Source organism: Mobula birostris, chromosome 30 (assembly GCF_030028105.1).
Source record: "Mobula birostris isolate sMobBir1 chromosome 30, sMobBir1.hap1, whole genome shotgun sequence".
Taxonomy (NCBI): domain Eukaryota; kingdom Metazoa; phylum Chordata; class Chondrichthyes; order Myliobatiformes; family Myliobatidae; genus Mobula; species Mobula birostris.
Genome location: NC_092399.1, coordinates 487,547 through 512,009, shown reverse-complemented (window position 1 = coordinate 512,009; position 24,463 = coordinate 487,547). Strand labels below are relative to the sequence as shown.

The following is a 24,463-nucleotide window of genomic DNA, read 5'->3' as shown; positions in this document are numbered from 1 at the left end:
ATTTGGTACCAACACACTCAGGCACCAACAGAACACAAATAGGCTTGCTACCACCTTCAGGAAAAGAACAACAAAGACTTGAGTTTCTTCAGAACTGAAATCATTTCATCTCACTAATGAAGAACCTGAGGATCTAATTCAGATTATTGCTGAGACCTTTCCCGTTGATTATTAACTATGCAGCTTGCATAAAGGGAGAATCTACGAGTGCTGAATTATCCACTTGGTATGACTTCCTGTAAACCAAGACTATTCCTGACAGAGCCTAATATGGCGGTCAGATACGTTATAACTATGGCATGTTGCTAAGGTTGTTAACTGGTCTAAGTCACATACGTGTGATATTGGTATTGTGCAGAATTAGGCTTGAGCAGCCCTTAAGTCACTCATACTGTGTTGCTCCAAGGGTGTTGCTACAACAAGTGCTGCTTGATGTAGTAAATAACTGCTATTCAGTAGCACACAGGCCACTTGCAAGAGATGATTTGCTTTTCAACCAACAGTACTTAACTCAGAAAACATCACAGGTGGGGGAAACCTCCACAGTATTATCTATTCTCAAAGCCCATCTTTGTGGTCACAAACTTTTCATTGGGAAATGGCATGCAGTTGTAACCAATCACAATCATAACTTTAGAAACACACATCAAAGTTGCTGGTGAACGCAGCAGGCCAGGCAGCATCTCTAGGAAGAGGTACAGTCGACGTTTCAGGCCAAGACCCTTCGTCATAGAAGCCATTTTACATAGATTTCTCACACAGGATTATAGAAATATACAACTCTTTTCCCTGGGTGCTGAATTTCAAATTCAAGATCGGGGGTAGTGATGAAGGGAGCGGTCTAAAGGATGGAAGGAATTCTCCTCTTCTTACACAGCCTGGCCTTTATGTGATTTTAGATCCTCAATAATGTGGTTTACTCTTGACATAGCACAGCAAGCTATTCCTATGGATGGTCAAGAAACATTGCCACAGACCCCCGCATCTGACCGAGAGGAAAAACAGAACAGCCTTCTCCTGTTCCTAATTCTGTTCATAACACACTACCTCGAAGGCAAGTGATATCGGATCATGCAGACCCATTAAAAACATGAACTCTCCACATCAGCTTCCAGCCCCACCAGCAGCTGTGTCAAGGGGAAAGATGCTTGCGGGTCCTGTTGAAGGGTCTCGGCCCAAAACGTCAACTGATTATTCCTTTCTATAGATGCAGCCAGACCTACTGAGTTCCTCCTGCATTTTGTATGAGATGCTCAAGGGACTATTTCTCCTTCACCTACCATCAATGTTCACCTCACAAAAACCTCCCTGATGTGAAGTTGATCTGGCACTCCTCAATCAGTTCCGTTCTATAATAAGTAGGCCACACATACAATTTATCCTGGGAATTGGGGGTGACTTGCAAAGTACTGAAGAAAACAATAGAGCTGTCCATCATTGCATTCAGCTTTCCTTCACCCCATCCAAAAAGGCTGGTTGCATCAAAGTACCTGAGACTTTGATATCAATGTCTGGACAATTATGGGTATGATCGGCAAATTTGCAGATGACACTAAGATTGGGAATGTAATGGATAACGAGGAAGACTATCAAAACTTGCAGTGGGCTCTGGACCTTCTAGAAAAATGGGCTGATAAATGGCAGATGGAATTTAACGCAGACAAATGTGAAGTGATGCGCTACGTGGGTCTTACTTGGTTCGCAGTAGGGCACTGAGGAGTGTAGCAGAACAGAGGGAGCTGGGAATACAGATCCATAATTCAATGAAAGCAGCATCACAGAGGGATAGGGTCGTAAAAGAAGTTTTTGACACATTGGCCTTCATAAATCAATGTATTGAGTATAGGAGTTGGGATGTTATGTTAACATTGTATAACACATTGGTGAGGCCTAATTTGGGGTGCTGTATGCAGTTTTGGTCACCTACTTACGGGAAAGATGTAAATAAGATATAAAGAGTGCAGAGAAAATTTACAAAGATGTTGTTGGGACTTGAGGACCTGAATTATAGGGAAAGGTTGAACTGGTTCAGACTTTATTCCCTAGAATGTAGAAGATTGAGGAAAAATTTGATAGAGGTATACAAAATTATGAGGGGTATAGATAGGATAAATGCAAGCAGGCTTTTTCCACTAAAGTTGGCTAAGACTATAACTAGAGGTCATGGTTAAGGCTGAAAGGTGAAATGTTTAAGGGGAACATGACGGGAAACTTATTCACTCAGAGGGTCGTGAGCGTGTGGAACAAGTTGCCAATGCAAGTGAGGTTAAGAGAAATTTGGATAGGTAAATAAATGGGAAAGTATGGAGGGCTATGGTCCAGGTGCAGGTTGATGGGCTAGGCAGATTAATAGTTCAGATGGGCTGAAAGGCCTATTTCTGTGGTGTAGTGTTCTATGACTATAAAAATTGAATATTATCTCACTCCAGTCAGGATTGAATTGTAACACTTCATTTTCTTGACTAATTAATTTGCTCTGTGCCCTTCTTTGGTGTTATATGTAGCACTGTGGATTAACTTAAAATCATTTGCTCAAAGGTCAGCAAGCAATGCTGTTGGGTTATGTGATGTGATGCTGAGATTGTCAGCAGTAATATGGCATTCACTTGTAATGCCTCACAGGTTCTTGACAGGCAGTACATCGGGTGCAACTATTGCAAGCTGTTCTCAAATGCGTTGCTAACTTACAAGCAGCACTCTTCCAGCTACAGCAGAGTGCTGCCTCGGAATGAGTGATGGACAGGAGTTGGGGGATACTGCTATGGGGAGTGCTGAAGGGCTGGGGGTTGAGGATGAACAGAAGGACCCTCTGTGTGCAAGATGACCACTGAGGTCCTCTATGACTACAGCCAAGTTTTCCTGGCAAGGAGCTATCTCTGAGCTTTCTGAGGACATAACTGCAGTCTGGTGATGTTGTCACTCTGGAAAAGCCTGCAAAACAAACAGCTGTATGTACTCTCTTACCTATAGGAGTAAATGAAAAGTCAAGTGATGAAGTCTCCTCTCCTCAGCAATAGAATATGGGTGATTTCCCTGGTGCAGAAATGAGCAGCAAGCTCTGGAATGTGACAAAGATTGGCAGCAGAGCCCAGAATGATCCTGAGACCACAAAGCTGAGAGTGACCTTAACATTGACCAAAGAACATTAAGGCACACAAGTGAGGCTATACCTGGAACTGCAAAAGGTCAGAGACGTCTTGGAGGACAAAGACTACAGTTTGTGTTTGACCACTTTCATAATAGGGTTTGCATATGAATAACTGAGAACACCATTTGAGCACAGATGAATTTTGTGTGCTGACCCACTGTTGTCATCATTTGGTACACTTTTATGCCATACAAAATCCTTACTAGGGAGATCAAAACCCCAAAGGAAAACCAAACAATAATGCAAACAGCAATGTGTATGAAATCGGTGCACCCTACATGCGGACATTTGTTTTTGAAGAGTTCCTTTTATGAATCTCTAAGTGTTACTAAATGCAGTACGAATGAAAGAAAAGGAAATACCTTTCTCTAAAATTTCATTCCGAAGTCTCTCCTTATTCTGGCATTTTACTTAGTTTCAAAATCCCTGTTTATTTCAGCTTCAAATCTTTTCATTCTATCAAGAAGTGCCTGGTTAAAAATAAAAGGGAAGCACAAAGATGCGGAGAGTTCTGTTCTTCAGAAAAAAAATCTTAAAAAGGAAGTGGCTCTTCCTGCTTATGCTGCATGGAAGCACTTGTGATAATACTGCATTCGTATACAGCATACTTGTGATAATACTGCATTCGTATACAGCATACTTGTGATAATACTGCATTCGTATACAGCATACTTGTGATAATACTGCATTCGTATACAGCATACTTGTGATAATACTGCATTCGTATACAGCATACTTGTGATAATACTGCATTCGTATACAGCATACTTGTGATAATACTGCATTCGTATACAGCATACTTGTGATAATACTGCATTCGTATACAGCATACTTGTGATAATACTGCATTCGTATACAGCATACTTGTGATAATACTGCATTCGTATACAGCATACTTGTGATAATACTGCATTCGTATACAGCATACTTGTGATAATACTGCATTCGTATACAGCACCTTCGACAATGTAGGGTGTCACGCCGTCATCACTCCTACCAAAGCACTTTAACTTTTATCAAATGCTTTGGTGAAAGAGGAGGGACTGGGAGAAGGATATCCCAAGAAACAAGGAAGGAGGAAAGTGGCACAGGTAGAGCCAGTGACCGAGGTTAAATCCTGAGCGTGATGCTCACATGGTCTCTCTGCCACCGTTGGATTCCTCCAGCTGTTCTGATATCTTCTCAAACCTAAGGAATATACTGTTGGATTAACTGGTTGCTGTAAATTGTGGAAGGTGGCAAGAGAACCAGGAGAGGTAATGACTGTGTGAGAGAGGGGAACAGACGATGGGCCAAATTATTTTCTTTTGTGTTCAGACAGAAATAGGAAAGAAATCACTTAGAATCAGAGAAAGATGCATTCTCATCTGTGTCATTTATATGAAGTATATTATAAATAACGAAGGTCCCAGCACCTATCCTTGCAGTGTGCTACTTGTTACCGATTTCCAGTCAGAAAATCACACATCCACCACTACACTCTGTCTACGTCACCCTCCAGCCACCAACACGCAGAATCCTTGTCCCGAATCTGCGTCGATATAGCACTTCCCACAATCCCAAAGTCACCAAAACGAGTGAAGTACTCACTACAATTCTCACATTGTTCAAAGAAATGCAGCAGGCACATTGTACACACTAAGATCTCACTGACAATAATACAATGAGTGGTTTCTTTGTGAAGTTGACAAATAGGACAGCGCAGCTTGCAGGAGAGCTTGGGGGGGTGAGGGGGGAGCAGGGTAAGGGAGGGAGTAGGGGGCAAGGGGAAGGGAAGGGGAGGGGAAGCTAGTGAGGAGTGAGGAGAGATTGCAGAACTTGCCCATTATCCACTGTAGTACAATTACCTCAGGTGGCAGGTTAGATTGTATTTAAGGTCACATTGTGAAGACAGCACCTCAGGCAGTGTGGCATCCAAGCAGTACCACAACAGAGGGATGAAATTCAAACAAACAGATGGAGATCAAGACGGTATACTGCAAGTGGCAGTGCAATAAATGACATGGAAGATCTGCACGTTCAAATCTATTTTCTACTGCTCTTTTATGGTTTATTTCTTTCTCTTCTCCTTGCCTGAAAGATATTGGCTGTTAATCAGCAAGGAATTAATTACAACACACTTTACCATGCATAGGCAAAGCGGGCTTACTGGCAATGCAAAGGTGGCTGTAGTTTAATATGGACAAGCAGTGAGGCTTTTTAATGCAGAAACCCACACAGGGCAATTCACAGTGGTGAGGCTTTTTAACAAAGAAATCCACCCAGAGCAATTCACAGTAGTGTGGTGTGTTCAACACAGAAACCCACCCATGGCAATTCACACCGGTGAGGCTTTTTAACACAGAAACCCACCCAGGGTAATTCACAGTAGTGTGGTGTCTTTAACACAGAAACCAACCCAGGGCAATTCACAGTGGTGAGGCTTTTTAACACAGAAACCCACCCAGAGCAATTCATAGTAGTGTGGTGTGTTCAACACAGACACCAACCCAGGGCAATTCACAGTGGTGAGGCTTTTTAACACAGAAGCCTACCCAGGGTAATTCACAGTAGTGTGGTGTGTTCAACACAGAAACCTACCCAGAGCAATCCACATGAACGTGTTTGTCATTAACACAGAAACGCACCCATGGCAATTGACAGAGGCCTGTAGAAAATAAGCACCTTATCAAATACAAGGAGAACAAATGGCCAAGGAACTATTAAAAAATTTTTCCAATATTAAGGGAAAGAAAACACAGCTTTATACACCATTTATAAAATGCTAGAAAGTTCCAAATAATAAATAATCTACTTTCAAAAGTACAGGTCATTCCCCGGTAACAGCAGGTTGCCAATCATGTAAACTATTGATAATCTGGACACACCAAAACCAGAAACACAGACAAAAACTGAGTTCCTACCTGGCCGAAAATGCCTGCAGCCCCACAGCAACCAGCAACTCTTTACAACCCATGTTCTCACTGTTTTTTTTATCTGCCCAGTTTGTGGTCTTTGGCACATTGGTTGCTTGTCAGTCTTTGTATATATTGTTGTAAATTCTGTTGTATTTCTTATTTTTTCCTATAAATGCCTGCAAGAAAATGAATCTCAAGGTAATATATGGTAAGATATGTATACATCAATAATAAATTTACTTTGAACTGTTGAACTTTCATCAGATCCATCCCATTTGTTCATATGTATGAGTTGGACATAAGCAGGGCTTTGTAATCTGGGCAGGACCTGTACCAAAGTCAAGAGAAAATCTGCAGATGCTGGAAATCCAAGCAGCGCACACAAAATGCTGGAGGTGCTTAGCAGGCCAGGCAGCGTCTATGAAAAAGAGTACAGTCGATGTTTCAGGCTGCAACCCTTCATCAGGACCCTATCAAGTTCAAGTTTGTTAACATTAAACTATACACATGTATACCATCCAGCAAGATAACATTCTTCCAGACCAAGGTGCACAATGCAATACATACTGTATAACTCACACAAAACTCAAAGTAATAGTACCACAAATAATGAGGTACTTTTATGACACAAATTAAAAAGTAAACAGTATAATGCTACTGTCTCTTCATTTGTGATGAGACCTGGGTGGTGACAAGAAGCTCAGTAGTCTCACGACCGGAGGGGGAAGAGGCTGTTTCCCATCCTAACAGTTCTCGTCCTAACACTACAGTACCTCCTGCCTGATGGTAGGGGGTCAAAGAGATTGTTGGATGGATGGGAGGGATCATTGACAATACTACAGTACCTCCTGCCTGATGGTAGGGGGTCAAAGAGATTGTTGGATGGATGGGTGAGATCACTGACAATGTTAAGGCTCCTTGCATACACAGTGATCCTGAAAGGTATCTCTGATGGGTGGAAGAGAGACCCTGATGACTTTCTCTAAAGTCCTTGAATCCTTTGTAGGCACTTGTGGTCAGATGCCTTGCAATTCCCATGTCAGATGGTGATGCAGCTGGTCAGGACAGTCTCGATGATAAAAACTGGTCAGAATTCACCTCAATCTCCTCAGGAAGAGGAGACACTGCTGTGCTTTCTTGACCAAACGGGTTATGTTGAGGAACTAGGTGAGATTGCCTGTTATGAAACTTGTTCCTTGAAACTCCATGGTGGACCCATGTACATGGTTATCCTCCACCTTCTTAAAGTCCACAATCATCTCTTTGATCTTGTCCAGATTGAGACTGAAGTTGTGCTCACAGCATTCTACCAGCTGCTCCACTTCCTGTCTGTATACAATCTCCTCATCATTGTTGATGAGCCAACCACTGTTGTGTCATCAGAAAACTTGAGATTCAGTATGAACTGCATCTAGCAAAGCAGTCACGCATCAGCAAGGTGAACAGCAGCGGGCTGAGCACACAGCCCTGGGGAGAACCGCTGCTCAGTGTGACGGAGGCAGAGATGTTTCTGCCAACACAGAATGACTGTGATCTCTCTATCAAGAAGTCCAGGATCCATTCACATGGAGAGCTGTTGAGACCCATTGAGGACAGTCTACCCACCAGCTTCTGAGATATTGAACGCCAAGTTGAAGTCAATAAAGACTATCCTGACATATAAGCCACCATTTTCCAGGTGGGGCAAGATGGAGTGGAGTGCATTGGCTACGGCATCATCATCCATCTGGTGAGTTAGGAACAAGACAGGTGATTTCTGCACAGTTCAAAACCATGAGATACCAATAATGGGAATCAAGCTAATACTCTGCCTGCAGCAAACATCGAGCCATTCAGTAGCACCAGTTCCACATCTGTGACAATGCCACAGAGAGGCAGAAACTTTTGTAGAAGAAGAAAAGCAATGATGAATGTTGAAAGGAAGGAACAATCTATTTCCAGTGATGGACCATAAGGCCTAGGAGCAGAATTAGATCATTCAGCCCATCGAGTCTGCTCCGTCATTTTATCACGGCTGATTTACTATCCTCCTCAGCCTCATTCTCCTGCCTTCTCCCCATAACCTTTGACATCTTTACTAATCAAGAACCTATCAACATTCACTTTAAATATGCTCAATTACTTGGCCTCCACAACCATCTGTGGAAATTAATTCAACAGATTCACCACCCTCTGGCTGAAGAAATTCCTCCTCATCTCTGTTCTAAAAGGACATCCCTCTATTAAACATCTGTGTTCTCTAGTCCTAGACTACACCACTATAGGATCCTTTCCACATCTGCTCTGTCAAGGCCTTTCAATATCTGATGTTTCAATGAGATCCTCCCTCAAATGTTTCTCATACATTAACCCTTTCAATCCTGAAGGCATTCTCATCAGCCTTCTCGCCAATGCCAGCACATCCTTTCTTAGATAAGGGGACCAAAATTGTTCACAGTACTCCAAAAGTGGTCTGACCAATGCCTTATAAAGCCACAGCATAAAACCCTTGTTTTTATATTCAAGACCTCTCGAAATGAATGTTAACATTGCATTTGTCTTCCTCACCACTGACTCAACATGTAAATTAACCTTTAAGGAATCATGCACAAGGACATTCTTTGCACTTCTGATTTTTTAATTTTCTCCCTATTTAGAAAATAGTGTATGCCTTTCTACCTTAGTGCATGACCATATACTTCTCTACATTATATTCCATCTGCTCACTTCTTTGCCCATTCTCCTAATCTGCCTAAGTCCTCCTGTAGATTCCGTGCTTCCTCGACAATACATACCCCTCTACCTACCTTTGTATCATTTGCAAACTTTGCTACAAAGCGATCAATTCAGTCATCCAAATCATTGACATATAATGTGAAAAAAGTGGTCCCACTGCCACCAGCTGCCAACCCAGAAATGCCCCCTTTATTCCCACTCTTTTCATCCTGCCAATCAGCCAATGCTCTATTCATACTTGTGACTTTCCTGGAATAACATGGGTTCTTAACTTGGTAAGCAGCCTCATGTGCAGCACCTTGTCAAAGACCTTCTGAAAATCCAAGTAAACAACATCCACTGATTCTCCTTTGTCTATCCTCCCCATTATTTCCTCAAAGAATTCTAACAAATTTTTCAGGCAAGGTTTCCCTTTAAGGAAACCATGTGACTTTGGCTTATATTATCATGCATCTCCAAGTACCCCGAAACATCATGCTGAATAATGGACGCCAACATCTTCCCAACCACTGAGTTCAAACTAGCTGGCCTCCCTCCCTTCCTAAAGAGTGGAGAGACAATTGCAATTTTCCAGTCATCCAGAACCATTCCAGAATCTAGCGATTTTTGAAAGATCTTTACTAATGCTTCCACAATGTCCTCAGCTGTCTCTTCCTTTACATCATCTGCAAACTGGTCCACAAAGCCATCAATACCAGGCTAGACCTTACTGAATCTGTAGCCGAATAAAAGAAATGGCAAGTATACCAATGGTAATTGGTTAGTTCCCTTTACAGGTGCAAAACTGCAACCATGCAATTCTCTGTGATTCATTATACTCAGAAATAGAAAGACCTCCACTCCATCTCTGCACTACAAAAGGTTAATTGTTCAAAGGAATTTCCATACTGTAATACTGTACCAGGAGCTGAAATAAGGCCATATATTATTATATTTTCTGTTCTGATTCACAATGCCTACACAAGCACCACTTGTTAAACACAAGGGGGGATGTGCCTTAAGCTGGTGTTCAGAATTAACAGACACAATCTTTTCTTCCAAGACTCTCGTTAAGAAAAGGTGGCTGGTTGCGTTTTGCAGGTTTTAACTGGTGGGAAAACAACTGATGAACAATGACTTTGCTTGAATGAATCTTTCTCACTACACTGGCCACAGACTTCTCAGATAGGAAGTTTGCTCAGCAAAGGGACTTTAGAATGAAGATTGTGGACAAACAAGGAATATTATTTTGTTTAAGATGCAATGATTTCCTGTGATTTAAAGTGTGCTAGCCAAAGATGTGATGAAAGCAAATTCAGTCTCAATTTTCAAAAGTGTAAATAACTTAAGGGTGAAAATTTTGCATGACTATAGGGAAAGAGCGGGTTGAGTGGGAATAATTAGTTTGCATAATCACAGCAATGACAGAAAAACAAAGGAGACTATTATTGTATTACAGTTTTCCAGATTCTGATTCAGACAAAACCTAGGAACTTAGTGAGACAGAAATTTTTGCTCCTAATTTCCATGGATTCATTAAATAATGCTGTAAAGATAGAAGCATTCAGTACAAAGTGCTTAGGCTGGCTTTCTGAAGAAGAAACTGATCCAATGGTGCCACTCCCTCACCCTTTTCCCATTTTATCAATGTTTCACCTTTTTATCTACAATTTACCTACTTTCCTTCTGAAAGCTACATCTGAATTACCATCCAGGAACCAATTAAGGAATCCATCCTAAATTCCAAAGACTCATTGCATTGAAAAATTCCCTTCAGGTTCCTTTGCCAACAACTTTAAAAGCATGACCGACCTTTGGTTATCGAGCAGTAAACTACTGGAAACAGTGTCATATTATTCATAGTCTCTATACACCCTGTGGTTGCAAATGCCTCCATCAAATCTCTGAACCTGCCTTGCTGATCACAATGACTGGAGCTTAAGCCAGAGTAAAGCAGACCTTTCACTCTGGGCAACTCACCATCATCAATAAGAATGCCAGGGCATTCACAATGAAAGAACATCAAGTAGTTACTTCCTGTTATGCCTCTGGCATTTAGGGCAGCTTTTTTTGCTGTTTCCGTAACAATTTTTTTTGACCAGTCAGAGTGTTGGCCCCCAGCTGAATCCCCAAAGCTGGAGGTCTGGTGGACCACTCTTCGTCTGGCCTCTATCCTTTGACCTATTTGGGATGTGTTCCTACCAAGAATCAAAGTACAAGGCCCTTACTCCAGATAATATAGTCCTCTGGGTCACTGAGGCACACATGCCTCCAAACCCTACTACAAGGTTGTGGTCCTCTTGGAGAGAAATAACATCACAGGGAAACCATTTTAAAATCTCCCTGGTAACGTACTAGGAAATTGCTAATGGTTCTACTATTGACGAAGAGGGAGAAAAAGAATCAAGCAAAGTACAGACTCTAAAATCAGTTTTTAACAAGTTTCTAGGATCTGACAGACAAAGGGTATCTACATAAATTATACAATAATTATCAAGGCCATGGTGTCTGGCTCATCAGTCAATGATGCAAGTTTACAAACTTGTATTGGTGCTTTCAAAGAATGTGGGCAGTCGTCGACAGAGCAGGGCTACAGAGAAATGACGAGGAGGAAAGACTGAAGTTCATAAACACAAGAAATTCTGCAGACGCTGAAAATCCAAAGCAACACACACAAAATGCTGAAGGAACTCAGCAAGTCAGGCAACGTCTATGGAAATAAATAGATTAAAGATTGGCTGTATTTGTCACATGTACATTGAAATTTACAGTGAAATGCATTGTTTGCATAAACGACCAGTATGGTCTGAGGATTGTGCTGGAGGCCAGGGATCCGGTACCAAAATAGCATGCCCACACTACTAAACCTAACCTTAACTCATACGTCTTTGGAATGTGGGAGGAAAATGGAGCACCCAGAAGAAACTCTCATAGTCACAGGGGAGAATGTTGAAACTCCTTACAGACAGTGTCAGGAAATTAACCTCAGTGCCTGGTATTGTAAAGCGTTATGCAAACCATTACACTATCATACCACCCACATGGTAAGATATGGGACTAATGAGAATACTGTGCTGGGAGCCAGCAACTACATAATGTGGCAAATGCAGAAGTTAAAAAAAGACCTGTTACTTTCCCAACTGATATCCACCCCCTTCAGAATGGAGTGGCCCGTTAAGCACAATGTGATGACTCTTTGAAAACAAACACTTCCTGATATTGCACTAACTCTTTCCCCAAGGCTTTCATCGCATGATCTCAGATCACATGATCCATATCTATTTCAACTAACCTTTCTATCCAAACTGCATCCAGTCTCCGCTATATTAAAAAAAAATTTCAATAACATTCACTCCAAGTTCGGAGCCTTGAAAGTAATTAACCTTGGGTCTTAGAGACTATGATCGTTAAAATGATAATGCCTCCATTGGAATTGTATTGTGTATGTAAAATGGTTTCTCTGCTAACAAACGTGGTTCACAAGTGGACCTGCCCACTTTCTCTAGACCATCTCCAAAGCCTGATCTTGTTCAGTATGCATGGAGACCAGAAAATGTAGAGAAAGTGAAATAATTATAGAGATTGGCTACCTGGAAGACAAACAAGGGAAATTCCGCAGACGTTGGAAATCCAAGCAACACACATAAAATGCTGGAGGAACTCAGCAGGCCAGACAGCATCTATGGAGAAAGAGTACAGTCAACGTCTCGGGCTGAGACCTTTCATTAGGTCACCCAATGTTGCCTGAGGAATTGTTATTCACTGGGGCCATCTTCCAGATGGCCAATCTGTTCAAATACTTCACTTTGTCTATATCTACTGCTTGTTCTTCTTGTCTTAGTTCTGCTTCCAAAACTGTTGAAGCCGGTGATGTACAGTTTGGAATTTGGTCGAAAGACCTGGTGCTCTGCTGTCCCGAAGGCAGAGCATGAGCTGCCTCGTGGAGGAGACAAGAGACTGGGTGTGGGGCCACAATCGACTCCATTTCAAAGCATCGAGGCGTATACGAAGGAGGTCAGCAGTCGCTCTCCAGGTCGGTAGCCAGGTCGGTGTAGTTTGGACCCTGATTGGCAGCCACTCTTCAGTGAAGATCTGAGCTCGTGCATCTGCTCTTCTTGATGCTGACAGGAGGATGTTTTCAAAATTCTGAGATTTATATGATTATCGGACTGTAGTTTAGATTGGTCTCCTTCAGTTTTTGGTGTTTTCTTTCTTGTTGCTGATTGGCGGGTGGGCGATATGTTACTTTTTGTGTGAGGGAGGAGTTGGGGATTTGGGGTCTGAAGTTCCTGTTGGTGTTTTACTGAGTTGCTGATGTTCAGTTTTTTGTGTCTAAGATAGGGGGTTGAGGGTTTGATGCTATTGTCCCTGTTTTTTTGTGAGGGAGGGAGTTGGGGCTTTGGTGTTTTTGATATTCTAGCTGCAACTTTTTCGGTGGGAGATCTATTAGATTTTCTGTGAGGGAGGGGCTTGAGGGTTTGGTGTTTTTGATGTTCTAGCTGCAACTTTTTCGGAGGGAGATCTATTAGATTTTGTGCAAGAGAGGGAGTTGAAGTTTGGGGTTTCATCCTCTAGCTGCCATTTTCCGTGTGGTCACTCTGTTAATTTTTTGTGTGAGGGAAGCAGTGGGGGGTTTGTGAGTTTTGTTTCCTTTTCATTTTCATGGAGGTGATTTGATGTCTTTTCTTTCAATAACAGCTATAGTTTTTCTGTACTTCATGGCTATCTGGAGAAGATGAATATTAGAGTTGTATTGTACATACAAACTTTGACAATAAAATTAACCTTTGAACATTTGAAACCAATTGTGGACACAATCCATCGAGGTGCTGTCATATCAAAACATTAGGCCAGCCGGCTTGAGACTATACCCTACTTTTGTTCATTCCCTCAGATGTGGACGTTGCCAACAGCACCAGCACTTAATGGTCCTCCCTGAAAGCAGCAATCCTCCGGTGGCTCCACAGTCACATATAATCAAACACAACGAAGCACAGAAGATAGCTTCCCTGTAAGATATTAGCTTCCTCCTCTCCCAGCAGATTTTTCAACCGTCCATGACTGCTACCTCACCATTTTGCTCACTTTTTGCACAATTTATCAAGTTTTTAATATATTTCTTACTGCAACTCACAGTAATTTTTAATGCATTGCACTGTACTCTGGTGCAGAACAAGTACCACAACACATGTCGGAGATAATGAACTCAATTGTGATTGTGAATCAGATGGGTTTTTATAACCACCGAGTAATTATGGTCATGCTAAATTCCAGATTACTTAAATTACTTGAATTTAAATTCTGCTCCTGTAGAATTTAAATTCAACCAGAACAATAGTCCATACCTCTGGATATATTCCAGTGATCTAACCACGACACTACCACAAGCAAAATAAAAACAGAACACTGTAAGTATTCATTAGCTCGAGCAGCATCCATGGAGACAAATGATGCAAGTTGTCTTTTCAGGTCATGATCCTGCATTGCGAATCTGAGAGAAAAGGGAAGATTGCTAGGGAATTGCCGATGATACAAAGATAGGTGGAAGAGCAGGTAGTGTTGAGGAAACAAAGAGCCTGCATCCTCCTGCCACCCCACTAGGAATAGAGCTCCCCTTGTCCTCACCTACCACCCCACCAGCCTCTGGGTCCAACATATAGTTCTCCGTAACTTCCACCACCTCCAACGGGATCCCACCACTAAGCACATCTTTCCCTCCCCCCCCCCCAGCTTTCCGCAGGGATCGCTCCCTACACGACTCCTTTGTCCATTCATCCACCCCATCCCTCCCCACCGATCTCCCTCCTGGCACTTATCCTTGTAAGCAGAACAAGTGCTACACATGCCCTTACACTTCCTCCCTCACCACCATTCAGGACCCCAGATAGTCCTTCCAGGTGAGGCGACACTTCACCTGTGAGTTGGCTGGGGTGATATACTGCGTCCGGTGCTCCCGATGCGACCTTCTATATATTGGCGAGACCCGACGCAGGCTGGGAGACCGTTTCGCTGAACATCTACACTCTGTCCGCCAGAGAAAGCAGGATCTCCCAGTGCCCACACATTTTAATTCCACGTCCCATTCCCATTCTGACATGTCTATCCACGGCCTCCTCTACTGTCAAGATGAAGCCACACTCAGGTTGGAGGAACAACACCTTATATTCCGTCCTGGGTAGCCTCCAACCTGATGGCATGAACATTGACTTCTCTAACTTCCGTTAATGCCCCACCTCCCCCTCGTACTCCATTACTTATTTACTCATTCATTCATTCATCCATCCATCCATTTATTTATTTATTTATTTACACCTTTTTTTTCCTCTCTTTTTCATTAACTTGCCTTTAATACATAGAATAGTACAGCACAGTACAGGCCCTTCGGCCCACAATGTTGTGCCGACCCTCAAACCCTGCCTCCCATATAAGCCCCCACCGTAGATTCCTCCATATACCTGTCTAGTAGTCTCTTAAACTTCACTAATTTATCTGCCTCCACCACTGACCCAGGCAGTGCATTCCACGCACCAACCACTCTCTGAGTAAAAAACCTTCCTCTAATATCCCCCTTGAACTTCCCACCGCTTACCTTAAAGCCATGTCCTCTTGTATTGAGCAGTGGTGCCCTGGGGAAGAGGCGCTGGCTACCCACTCTATCTATTCCTCTTATTATCTTGTACACCTCTATCATGTCTCCTCTCATCCTCCTCCTCTCCAAGAGTAAAGCCCTAGCTCCCTTAATCTCTGATCATAATGCATACTCTCTAAACCAGGCAGCATCCTGGTAACTCTCCCCTGTACCCTTTCCAATGCTTTCACATCCTTCCTATAGTGAGGCGACCAGAACTGGACACAGTACTCCAAGTGTGGCCTAACCAGAGTTTTACAAAGCTGCATCATTACATCGGAACTCCTAAACTCTATCCCTCGACTTATGAAAGCTAACATCCCATAAGCTTTCTTAACTACCCTATCCACCTGTGAGGCAAGTTACAGGGATCTGTGGACATGTACCCTCAGATCCCTCTGCTCCTCCACACTACCAAGTATCCTGCCATTTACTTTGTACTCTGCCTTGGAGTTTGTCCTTCCAAAGTGTACCACCTCACACTTCTCCGGGTTGAACTCCATCTGCCACTTCTCAGCCCACTTCTGCATCCTACCAATGTCTCTCTGCAATCTTTGACAATCCTCTACACTACCTACAACACCACCAACCTTTGTGTCGTCTGCAAACTTGCCAACCCACCCTTCTACCCCAACATCCAGGATGGATGGACTAACCATGGACTTTTTTGCAGAAAGCAGTATTTGAAGGACAGAGGAATGTGACTGGTGGTGAGATTATTTTACAGCTGGCAGAAATTGCAAAGACCATAAGACCATAACACATAGGAGCCGAATTAGGCCATTTGGCCCATTGGTTATGCTCCGCCATTCAATCATGGTTGATCCTTCTTCCCCTCCTCAGTCCTACTCCCCAGCCTTCTGCCATAACCTTTGATGCCATGTCCAATCAAGAATCCATCAAGCTCTTGCTTAAATATATCCAACGACCTGGCCTCCACAGCTGTCTGTGGTAATAATTTCCACAAATTCACCACCCTCTGGCTAAAGAAATTTCTCTGCATCTCTGTTTTAAATAGGTGACCCCCTATCCTGAGGCTGTGCCCTCTTGTCCTAGACTTCCCCACCATGGGAAACATCCTTTCCACATCTACTCTGTCTAGGCCTTTTAACATTCAAAAAGTTTCAACGAGATCCCCTATCATCCTTCTAAGTTCCAGTGAGCACAGACCCAGATGTATCAAACATTCCTCGTATGATAACCCTTTCATTCCCAGAATCATCCTTATGAACCTCCTCTGAAATCTCCCCAATACCAGGAGGAGCCCAAACTTATTCACAATACTCAAGGTGAGGCCTCACCATTGCCTTATAAAACCTCAGCATCACAGCCCTGCTCTTGTATTCTAGACAACTTGAAAGCAATGCTAATATTGCATTTGCTTTCCTCACTACTGACTCTACCTGCAAGTTAACCTTTAGGGTGTCTGCACAAGGACTCCCAAGTCCCTTTGCATCTCTGTTTGCCACTCCCTTGCCCATTATCCTAATCTGTCTAAGTCCTTCTGCAGCCTACCTGTTTCCTCAACACTAACTTCCCCTCCACCAATCTTTGTATCATCTGCAAAGTTGGCAACAAAGCCATCTATTCCATCATCTAAATCATTGATATACAGCACAAAAAGAAGAGGTCCTAACACCGACCCCTGTGGAACACCACTAGTAAATGTCAGCCAACCAATAAAGGACCTTTTTATTCCCACTCACTGCCTCCTATGGTCAGCCAATGCTTTAACCATGCCAATAAATTGTCCGTAATACCATGCACTCTTAACTTGGTACACAGCCTCATGTGCACCACCTTGTCAAAGGCCTTCTTGAAGTCCAAATATACATACTGCCTCCCTCTTATCTATTCTACTTGTAATCTCCTCAAAGAATTCCAAGAGATTCATCAGGGAGGATTTTCCCTTAAGGAAACCATACTGACTTGTCCTATCTAGTCCTATGTCACCAAGTACTCCATAACCTTATCCTTAACAATTGACTCCAACACCTTCCCAACCACTAAGGTCAAGCCAACTGGTCTATAAGTTCCTTTCTGCTACCTTCCTTCTTTCTTAAAGAATGGAGTGATATTTGCAATTTTCCAGTCCTCTGACACCATGTCAGAGTCCAATGATATTTAGAAACATAGAAAGCCTACAGCACAATACAGGCCCTTCAGCCCACACATATCCTTACCTTAGAATTTACCGAGGGTTACCCATAGCCCTCTATTTTTATAAGCTCCATACACTTATCCAGAAGTCTCTTAAACGACCCTATTGTATCCACCTCCACCACCGTCGCCGGTAGTCCATTCCACACATTCACCACTCTCTGCGTAAAAAACTTACCCCTGACATCTCCTCTGTACCTACCGATTTAGTTCATCTGACACCTCCTGGTCCCATGTTATTATTTCTCTGGCCTCCTTTTCTGGCAGTCCTATATCTATTCTCATCTTTTTATTTAAACAAGCTTTTTACCATCCACTTTGATATTCTTTGCTAGCTTGCTTTCATATTTCATCTTTTCCCTCCTAATGATTCTTTTAGTTGTTCTCTGTAGGGTTTTTAAAAGCTTCCCAATCCTCTGTCGTCCCCCTAATTTTTGCTTTGTTATATGCCTTCTCTTTTGCTCTAACATTAACTTTGACTTTCCTTTCAGTCACAGGTGTACTATTTTGCCATTTGAGTACCTCTTTATTTTTGGAATACATCTATCCTGCACCTTCCTCATTTTTCCCAGAGACTTATGTTATTGGTGCTCTGCTGTCATCCCTGCCAACATCTCCTTCCAATTTACTTTGGCCAACTCCCCTCTCATACCACTTTAATTTTTCTTACTCCACTGAAGGTTCATCTATTGGATGTGGAAGCAGGTGGGATGAAAGGTGATGACCAAGTGATATATAAAAGGATCATATGTTGGATGCAAACGTTTGATGTGATGGATGTTGGATATTGGATGCAAAATCCTATGTGGAGACTGGTGGGGACCAGGTAGTGTATAATATCATGACAGGCATAGATAAAGTACATGGTCACAGTGTTATCCTGAGTATAGGTGAGCTGAAAAATAGAGGGCAAGGATATAAAGTGAGAGGAAAAATATTTAAAAAGGGCCTGAGATCAAATTTTTCATATATCATGTGTAACGAGCTGCTAGAGGCAGTGGCATAATTATGATATTTAAAAGATGCTTCAACACCTACACGGATAGGAACGATTTAGAAGGATTTGAGCCAAACACAGACAAGTGGCACTAGGTAATTTAGGGAACTTGGGATCATTATAGAAGAAATGGGCCAAAGAGATTGTTTCCATATTGTATCGGCCTCTGGCTCTATAGCTGCTCTCTCTGGGGGGCGTGGGGCGTAGAGGAGATGTGGCGACAGAAAAGCATGAAATGGAGGGAATGTGTGTGAGGGCTCTGTCAACAATAGCAGAAAAAATACACTTCTGTGAAGAAGGGGAGCTGTTCAGAAGCCCTAGAGCAGAAGGGCTTTGACTATGTCTTCATTTCTTCAGAACTAAAGTAATGCAGATAGGAATAGTGAGACAAGTAGATGGCAAATGAATAGGAGGCAGTGTGTGAAAAGCAGGTATAATTGAAGTAGCTGTCAGAATCAGTGACCTTATAGAAAATGTTGGTGGCAAACACGTCTCTGGAGACAGAGACAGAGAGATCCACAAAAGGAAGAGAAGGTCCAGGTGATTCTGAGGACAGGATGGAAATTGGTGGCAAAGTTGATAAAACTGATGAATTCTGCACAGTGCAGGAAGTATCACCAATGTAATCATCAATGTAGTGAAGAAAGTGTTGGGTGAGTGTGCACACTCACTAGATTTGTACCCATGGCTGCTGTTCCACGTATCCACTGAAAGATGTAGTCAGGACCAATGTGAGTCTTTAAGGTTACTCTTTCAATCTTCAGAAAGTGGGAGGAAATGAAAGAGAAGTTGTGGAGGTTAAATACAACATTGGACAAGTAGATGATTATGTTAATGAAGGTGAACTGGTTGGGTTTACAATACAGTACAATATCTCTCTAAGATTTCTGAAGTTCCAATGCACCTTCAAACATATAATTAGGAATGAGACACTGACTTTTTTCTATGAGTTAGCAGCAACAATGTATACAAAGCACACCACCTTGCAGTTGCCACCATCTCAATGTGACTAAACACACTGATGAAGGTAGAGCAGCAGATGTAGTGTATATGGATTTCAGCAAGGCATTTGATAAGGTACCCCGTGCAAGGCTTATAGAGAAAGTAAGGAGGCATGGGATCCAAGGGGACATTGCTTTGTGGATCCAGAACTGGCTTGCCCACAGAAGGCAAAAAGTGGTTGTAGACGGATCATATACAGCATGGAGGTTGGTCACCAGTGGTGTGCCTCAGAGATCTGTTCTGGGACCCCTTTTTGTGATTTTTATAAATGACCTGGATGAAGAAGTGGAGGGATGGGTTAGTAAATTTGCTGATGACACAAAGGTTGGAGGTGTTGTGGATAGTGTGGAGGGCTGTCAGAGGTTACAGCAGAATGTTGATAGGATGCAAAACTGCGGTGAGAAGTGGCAGATGGAGTTCAGCCCAGATAAGTGTGAGGTGAATTTAAAAATACAAACACAAGGAACAACACACATAAAAGTTGCTGGTGAACGCAGCAGGCCAGGCAGCATCTCTAGGAAGAGGTACAGTTGACGTTTCGGGCCGAGACCCTTCACCAAGTGTGAGGTGGTTCATTTTGGTAGGTCAAATTTGATGACAGAATATAGTATTAATGTTAAGACTCTTGGCAGTGTGGAGGATGAGAGGGATCTTGGTGTCCAAGTCCATAGGACACTCAAAGCTGCTACGCAGGTTGACTCTGTGGTTAAGAAAGTATGCGGTGCATTGGCCTTCATCAATTGTGGGATTGAGTTTAGGAGCCAAGAGGTAATGTTGCAGCTATATAGGACCCTGGTCAGACCCCACTTGGAATACTGTGCTCAGTTCTGGTCGCCTCACTATAAGAAGAATGTGAAATCATAGGAAGTGTGCAGAGGAGATTTACAAGGATGTTGCCTGGATTGAGGAGCATGCTTTATGAGAATAAAAACATAGAAACATAGAAAACATACAGCCCAATACAGGCCCTATGGCCCACAAAGTTGTGCCGAACATGTCCCGACCTTAGAAATTACTAGGGTTACCCATAGCCCTCTATTTTTCCAAGCTCCATGTACCTATCCATATGGCACGTGGCCAAGTGGCTAAGGCATTGGACTAGCGATCTGGAAGTCGTGAGTTCGAGCCCCAGCAGAGGCAACGTGTCGTGTCCTTGAGCAAGGAACTTAACCACACACTGCTCCAGCCCACCCAGCTGAAAATGGGTACCAGCAAAATGCTGGGGGTTAACCTCACGATAGACTGGCATCCTATCGGGGAGGGGGGGGAGTGTTGTACTCTCAATCGCTTCACGCCACGGAAACCGGCGTAAGCACTGGCGTGATGAGCTCGGGACCCACATTAACTTTAACATCTACCTATCCAAAAGTCTCTTAAAAGATCCTATCATTTCCACCCCCATCACCGGTGCTGGCAGTCCATTTCACACACTCACCACTCTCTGCATAAAAAATTTTCCCCTGATGTCTCCTCTGTACCTACTTCCAAGCACCTTAAACCTGTGCCCTCTTGTGGCAGCTATTTCAGCCCTGGGGAAAAAGCTTCTGACTATCCACACGATCAATGCCTCTCATCATCTTATACACCTCTATCAGGTCACCTCTCATCCTCCGTCGCTCCAAGGAAAAAAGGCTGAGTTCACTCAACCTGCTTTCATAAGGCATGCTCCCCAATCCAGGCAACATCCTTGTAGATCTCCTCTGCACCCTTCCTACCATTTCACATCCTTCCTGTAATGAGGCAACCAGAACTGAGCACAGTATTCCAAATGGGGTCTGACCACGGTCCTATATAGCTGCAACATTACCTCTCGGCTCCTAAACTCAATCCCATGATTGATGAAGGCCAATACACCGTATGCCTTCTTAACCACAGAGTCAACCTGCGCAGCTGCTTTGAGCGTCCTATGGACTCGGACCCCAAGATCCCTCTGATCCTCCACACTGCCAAGAGTCTTACCATTAATACTACATTCTGCCATCATATTTGACCTACCAAAATAAACCACTTCACACTTATCTGATTTAAACTCCATCTGCCACTTCTGAGCCCAGTTTTGCATCCCATCGATGTCCCGCTGTAACGTCTGACAGCCCTCCACACTATCCACAACATCCCAACCTTTGAGTCATCAGCAAACTTACTAACCCATCCCTCCACTTCCTCATCCAGGTCATTTATAAAAATCACGAAGAGTAAGAGGTCCCAGAACAGATCCCTGAGGCACACCACACTGGTCACCGACCTCCATGCAGAATATGACCCATCTACAACCACTCTTTGCCTCCTGTGGGCAAGCCAGTTCTGGATCCACAAAGCAATGTCCCTTTGGATCCCATGCCTCCTTACTTTCTCAATAAGCCTTGCATGGGGTACCTTATCAAATGCCTTGCTGAAATCCATATACACTACATCTACTGCTCTTCCTTCATCAATGTGTTTGGTCACATCCTGAAAAATTTCAATCAGGCTTGTAAGGCTCGACCTGCCCTTGACAAAGCCATGCTGACTATTCCTAAACATACTATAGGTTGAGTGAACTTGGCCTTTTTTCCTTGGAGCGACGGAGGGTGACAGGTGACCTGATAGAGGTGTATAAGATGATGAGAGGCATCGAACATGTGGATAGTCAGAGGCTTTTTCCCAGGGCTGAAATGGCTAGCATAAGATGGCACAGTATTAAGGTGCTTGGAAGTAGGCACAGAGGAGATGCCAGGGGTAAGTTTTTTTTACTCAGAGAGTGGTGAGTGCATGGAATAGGTGGTGATGGAGGTGGATACGATAGGGTCGTTCAAGAAACTCCTGGACAGGTACATGGAGCTCAGAAAAATAGAGGGCTATGGGTAAACCTGGGTAATTTCTAAGGTAAGGACATGTTCGGCACAGCTTTGTGGGCCAAAGGGTCTGTATTGTGCTGTAGGTTTTCTACGTTTCTATCTTAAACTCAAGCGCAAAACATTGCAAGTTTCCCAATTAAATTATATAATCCAAACACAGTAACCAGTACCCTGCAACCTACTGATACACAATTACTAAGCATAATAGAGCTTTGACAAGAGGCCAGTTTGGACATTAGAAGTTCGGAGAGGAGAAGACTTCCATCAGATCCACTGTCTGAGGATAGTGGGAAACAGAGAGTGGGAATAAAGGGATCCTATTCTGGTTGGCTGCCGGTTACCAGTGGTGTTCCACAGGGATCAGTGTTGGGGCCGCTTCTTTTTACATTGTACATCAACGATTTGGATTATGGAATAGATGGCTTTGTGGCTAAGTTTGCTGACGATACGAAGATAGGTGGAGGGGCCGGTAGTGCTGAGGAAACGGAGAGTCTGCAGAGAGACTTGGATAGATTGGAAGAATGGGCAGAGAAGTGGCAAATAAAGTACAATGTTGGAAAGTGTATGGTTATGCACTTTGGCAGAAAAAATAAACGGGCAGACTATTATTTAAATGGGGAAAGAATTCAAAGTTCTGAGATGCAACGGGACTTGGGAGTCCTCGTACAGGATTCCCTTAAAGTTAACCTCCAGGTTGAGTCAGTAGAGAAGAAGGCGAATGCAATGTTGGCATTCATTTCTAGAGGAATAGAGTATGGGAGCAGGGATGTGATGTTGAGGCTCTATAAGGCGCTGGTGAGACCTCACTTGGAGTACTGTGGGCAGTTTTGGTCTCCTTATTTAAGAAAGGGTGTGCTGATGTTGGAGAGGGTACAGAGAAGATTCACTAGAATGATTCCGGGAATGAGAGGGTTAACATATGAGGAACGTTTGTCCGCTCTTGGACTGTATTCCTTGGAGTTTAGAAGAATGAGGGGAGACCTCATAGAAACATTTCGAATGTTAAAAGGCATGGACAGAGTGGATGTGGCAAAGTTGTTTCCCATAATGGGAGAGTCTAGTAGGAGAGGGCATGACTTCAGGATTGAAGGGCGCCCTTTCAGAACAGAAATGCGAAGAAATTTTTTTTAGTCAGAGGGTGGTGAATCTATGGAATTTGTTGCCATGGGCAGCAGTGGAGGCCAAGTCATTGGGTGTGTTTAAGGCAGAGATTGATAGGTATCTGAGTAGCCAGGGCATCAAAGGTTATGGTGAGAAGGCGGGGCAGTGGGACGAAATAGGATAAAATGGATCAGCTCATGATAAAATGGCGGAGCAGACTCGATGGGCCGAATGGCCTACTTCTGCTCCTTTGTCTTATGGTCTTATAAAAGGCCGGAGCAGGTCGCAACAGCGTCATGGAGCTTTGATCACCGAACAGTTGACATTTGGGAATGATTAGGAAGAGCAAATTAAAGGAAGGCAAGAACAAGCTCAGTGGTCATTGTCACAGTGGCCATCATCTGAGTGGTCATAGTCAGAGAGGTGACTTTAAGCTTTTAGCTTTTTGAGGCTTCAGCGAATAGATGCTTCACTCAGAGAAACCGCAGAAAAGAAAAGCCTTTTCTTTTTATTGTCTTCTTTACATCTGCTCAGCTAGGACGTTAGGGATGACAGACAGGATAGTGAAATGTTCCTCTTGTGGGATGTGGGATATGGGAAAGCGGGGAGACCTCCAGAGTCCTTGACAACTAAAACTGCAAGAAGTGCATCCAGCTGCAGCTTCCAACAAACCACATTAAGGAGTTGAAGCTGGAAATCGATTAACTCCAGATTATTCGGAGACGGAAGGGGTGATAGATAGGATATATAGAGAGGTGGTTACCCACAAGGTGCAGGACATGGGAAATTGGGTGACAGCCAGGAAGAGTAAAGGGGTTAAGGAGCCAGTGCAGAGTACACCTGTAGCCATCCCTCTTAACAACAGGGATATCACTTTTGATACTGTCAGGGGTGGGGGAGAATAACCTAACAGAGAAAAGTCGTAGTGGGTGAGACACTGGCACCGAGTCTGCCTCTGTGACTCAGAAGGGAAAGGTGGGAGAAGAGGCACACTGTGGT

General features: G+C 43.3%; 1 protein-coding gene across 3 annotated transcripts in view; it reads right to left on the bottom strand.

Moving 5' to 3' along the window:
* The window catches only part of hivep3b (HIVEP zinc finger 3b), a 699,020-nt gene that overhangs the window by 582,648 nt on the left and 91,909 nt on the right, over positions 1-24,463 (bottom strand). For 2 of the 3 annotated variants that reach the window (XM_072247286.1, XM_072247288.1), the window contains exon 2: positions 6,052-6,221. The exons of the other annotated variant lie outside the window; for it this stretch is intronic. The gene's annotated coding sequence lies outside the window, so the exon portion shown is untranslated. The remainder of the gene's footprint in view (positions 1-6,051; positions 6,222-24,463) is intronic. 3 annotated transcript variants of the gene reach the window in all.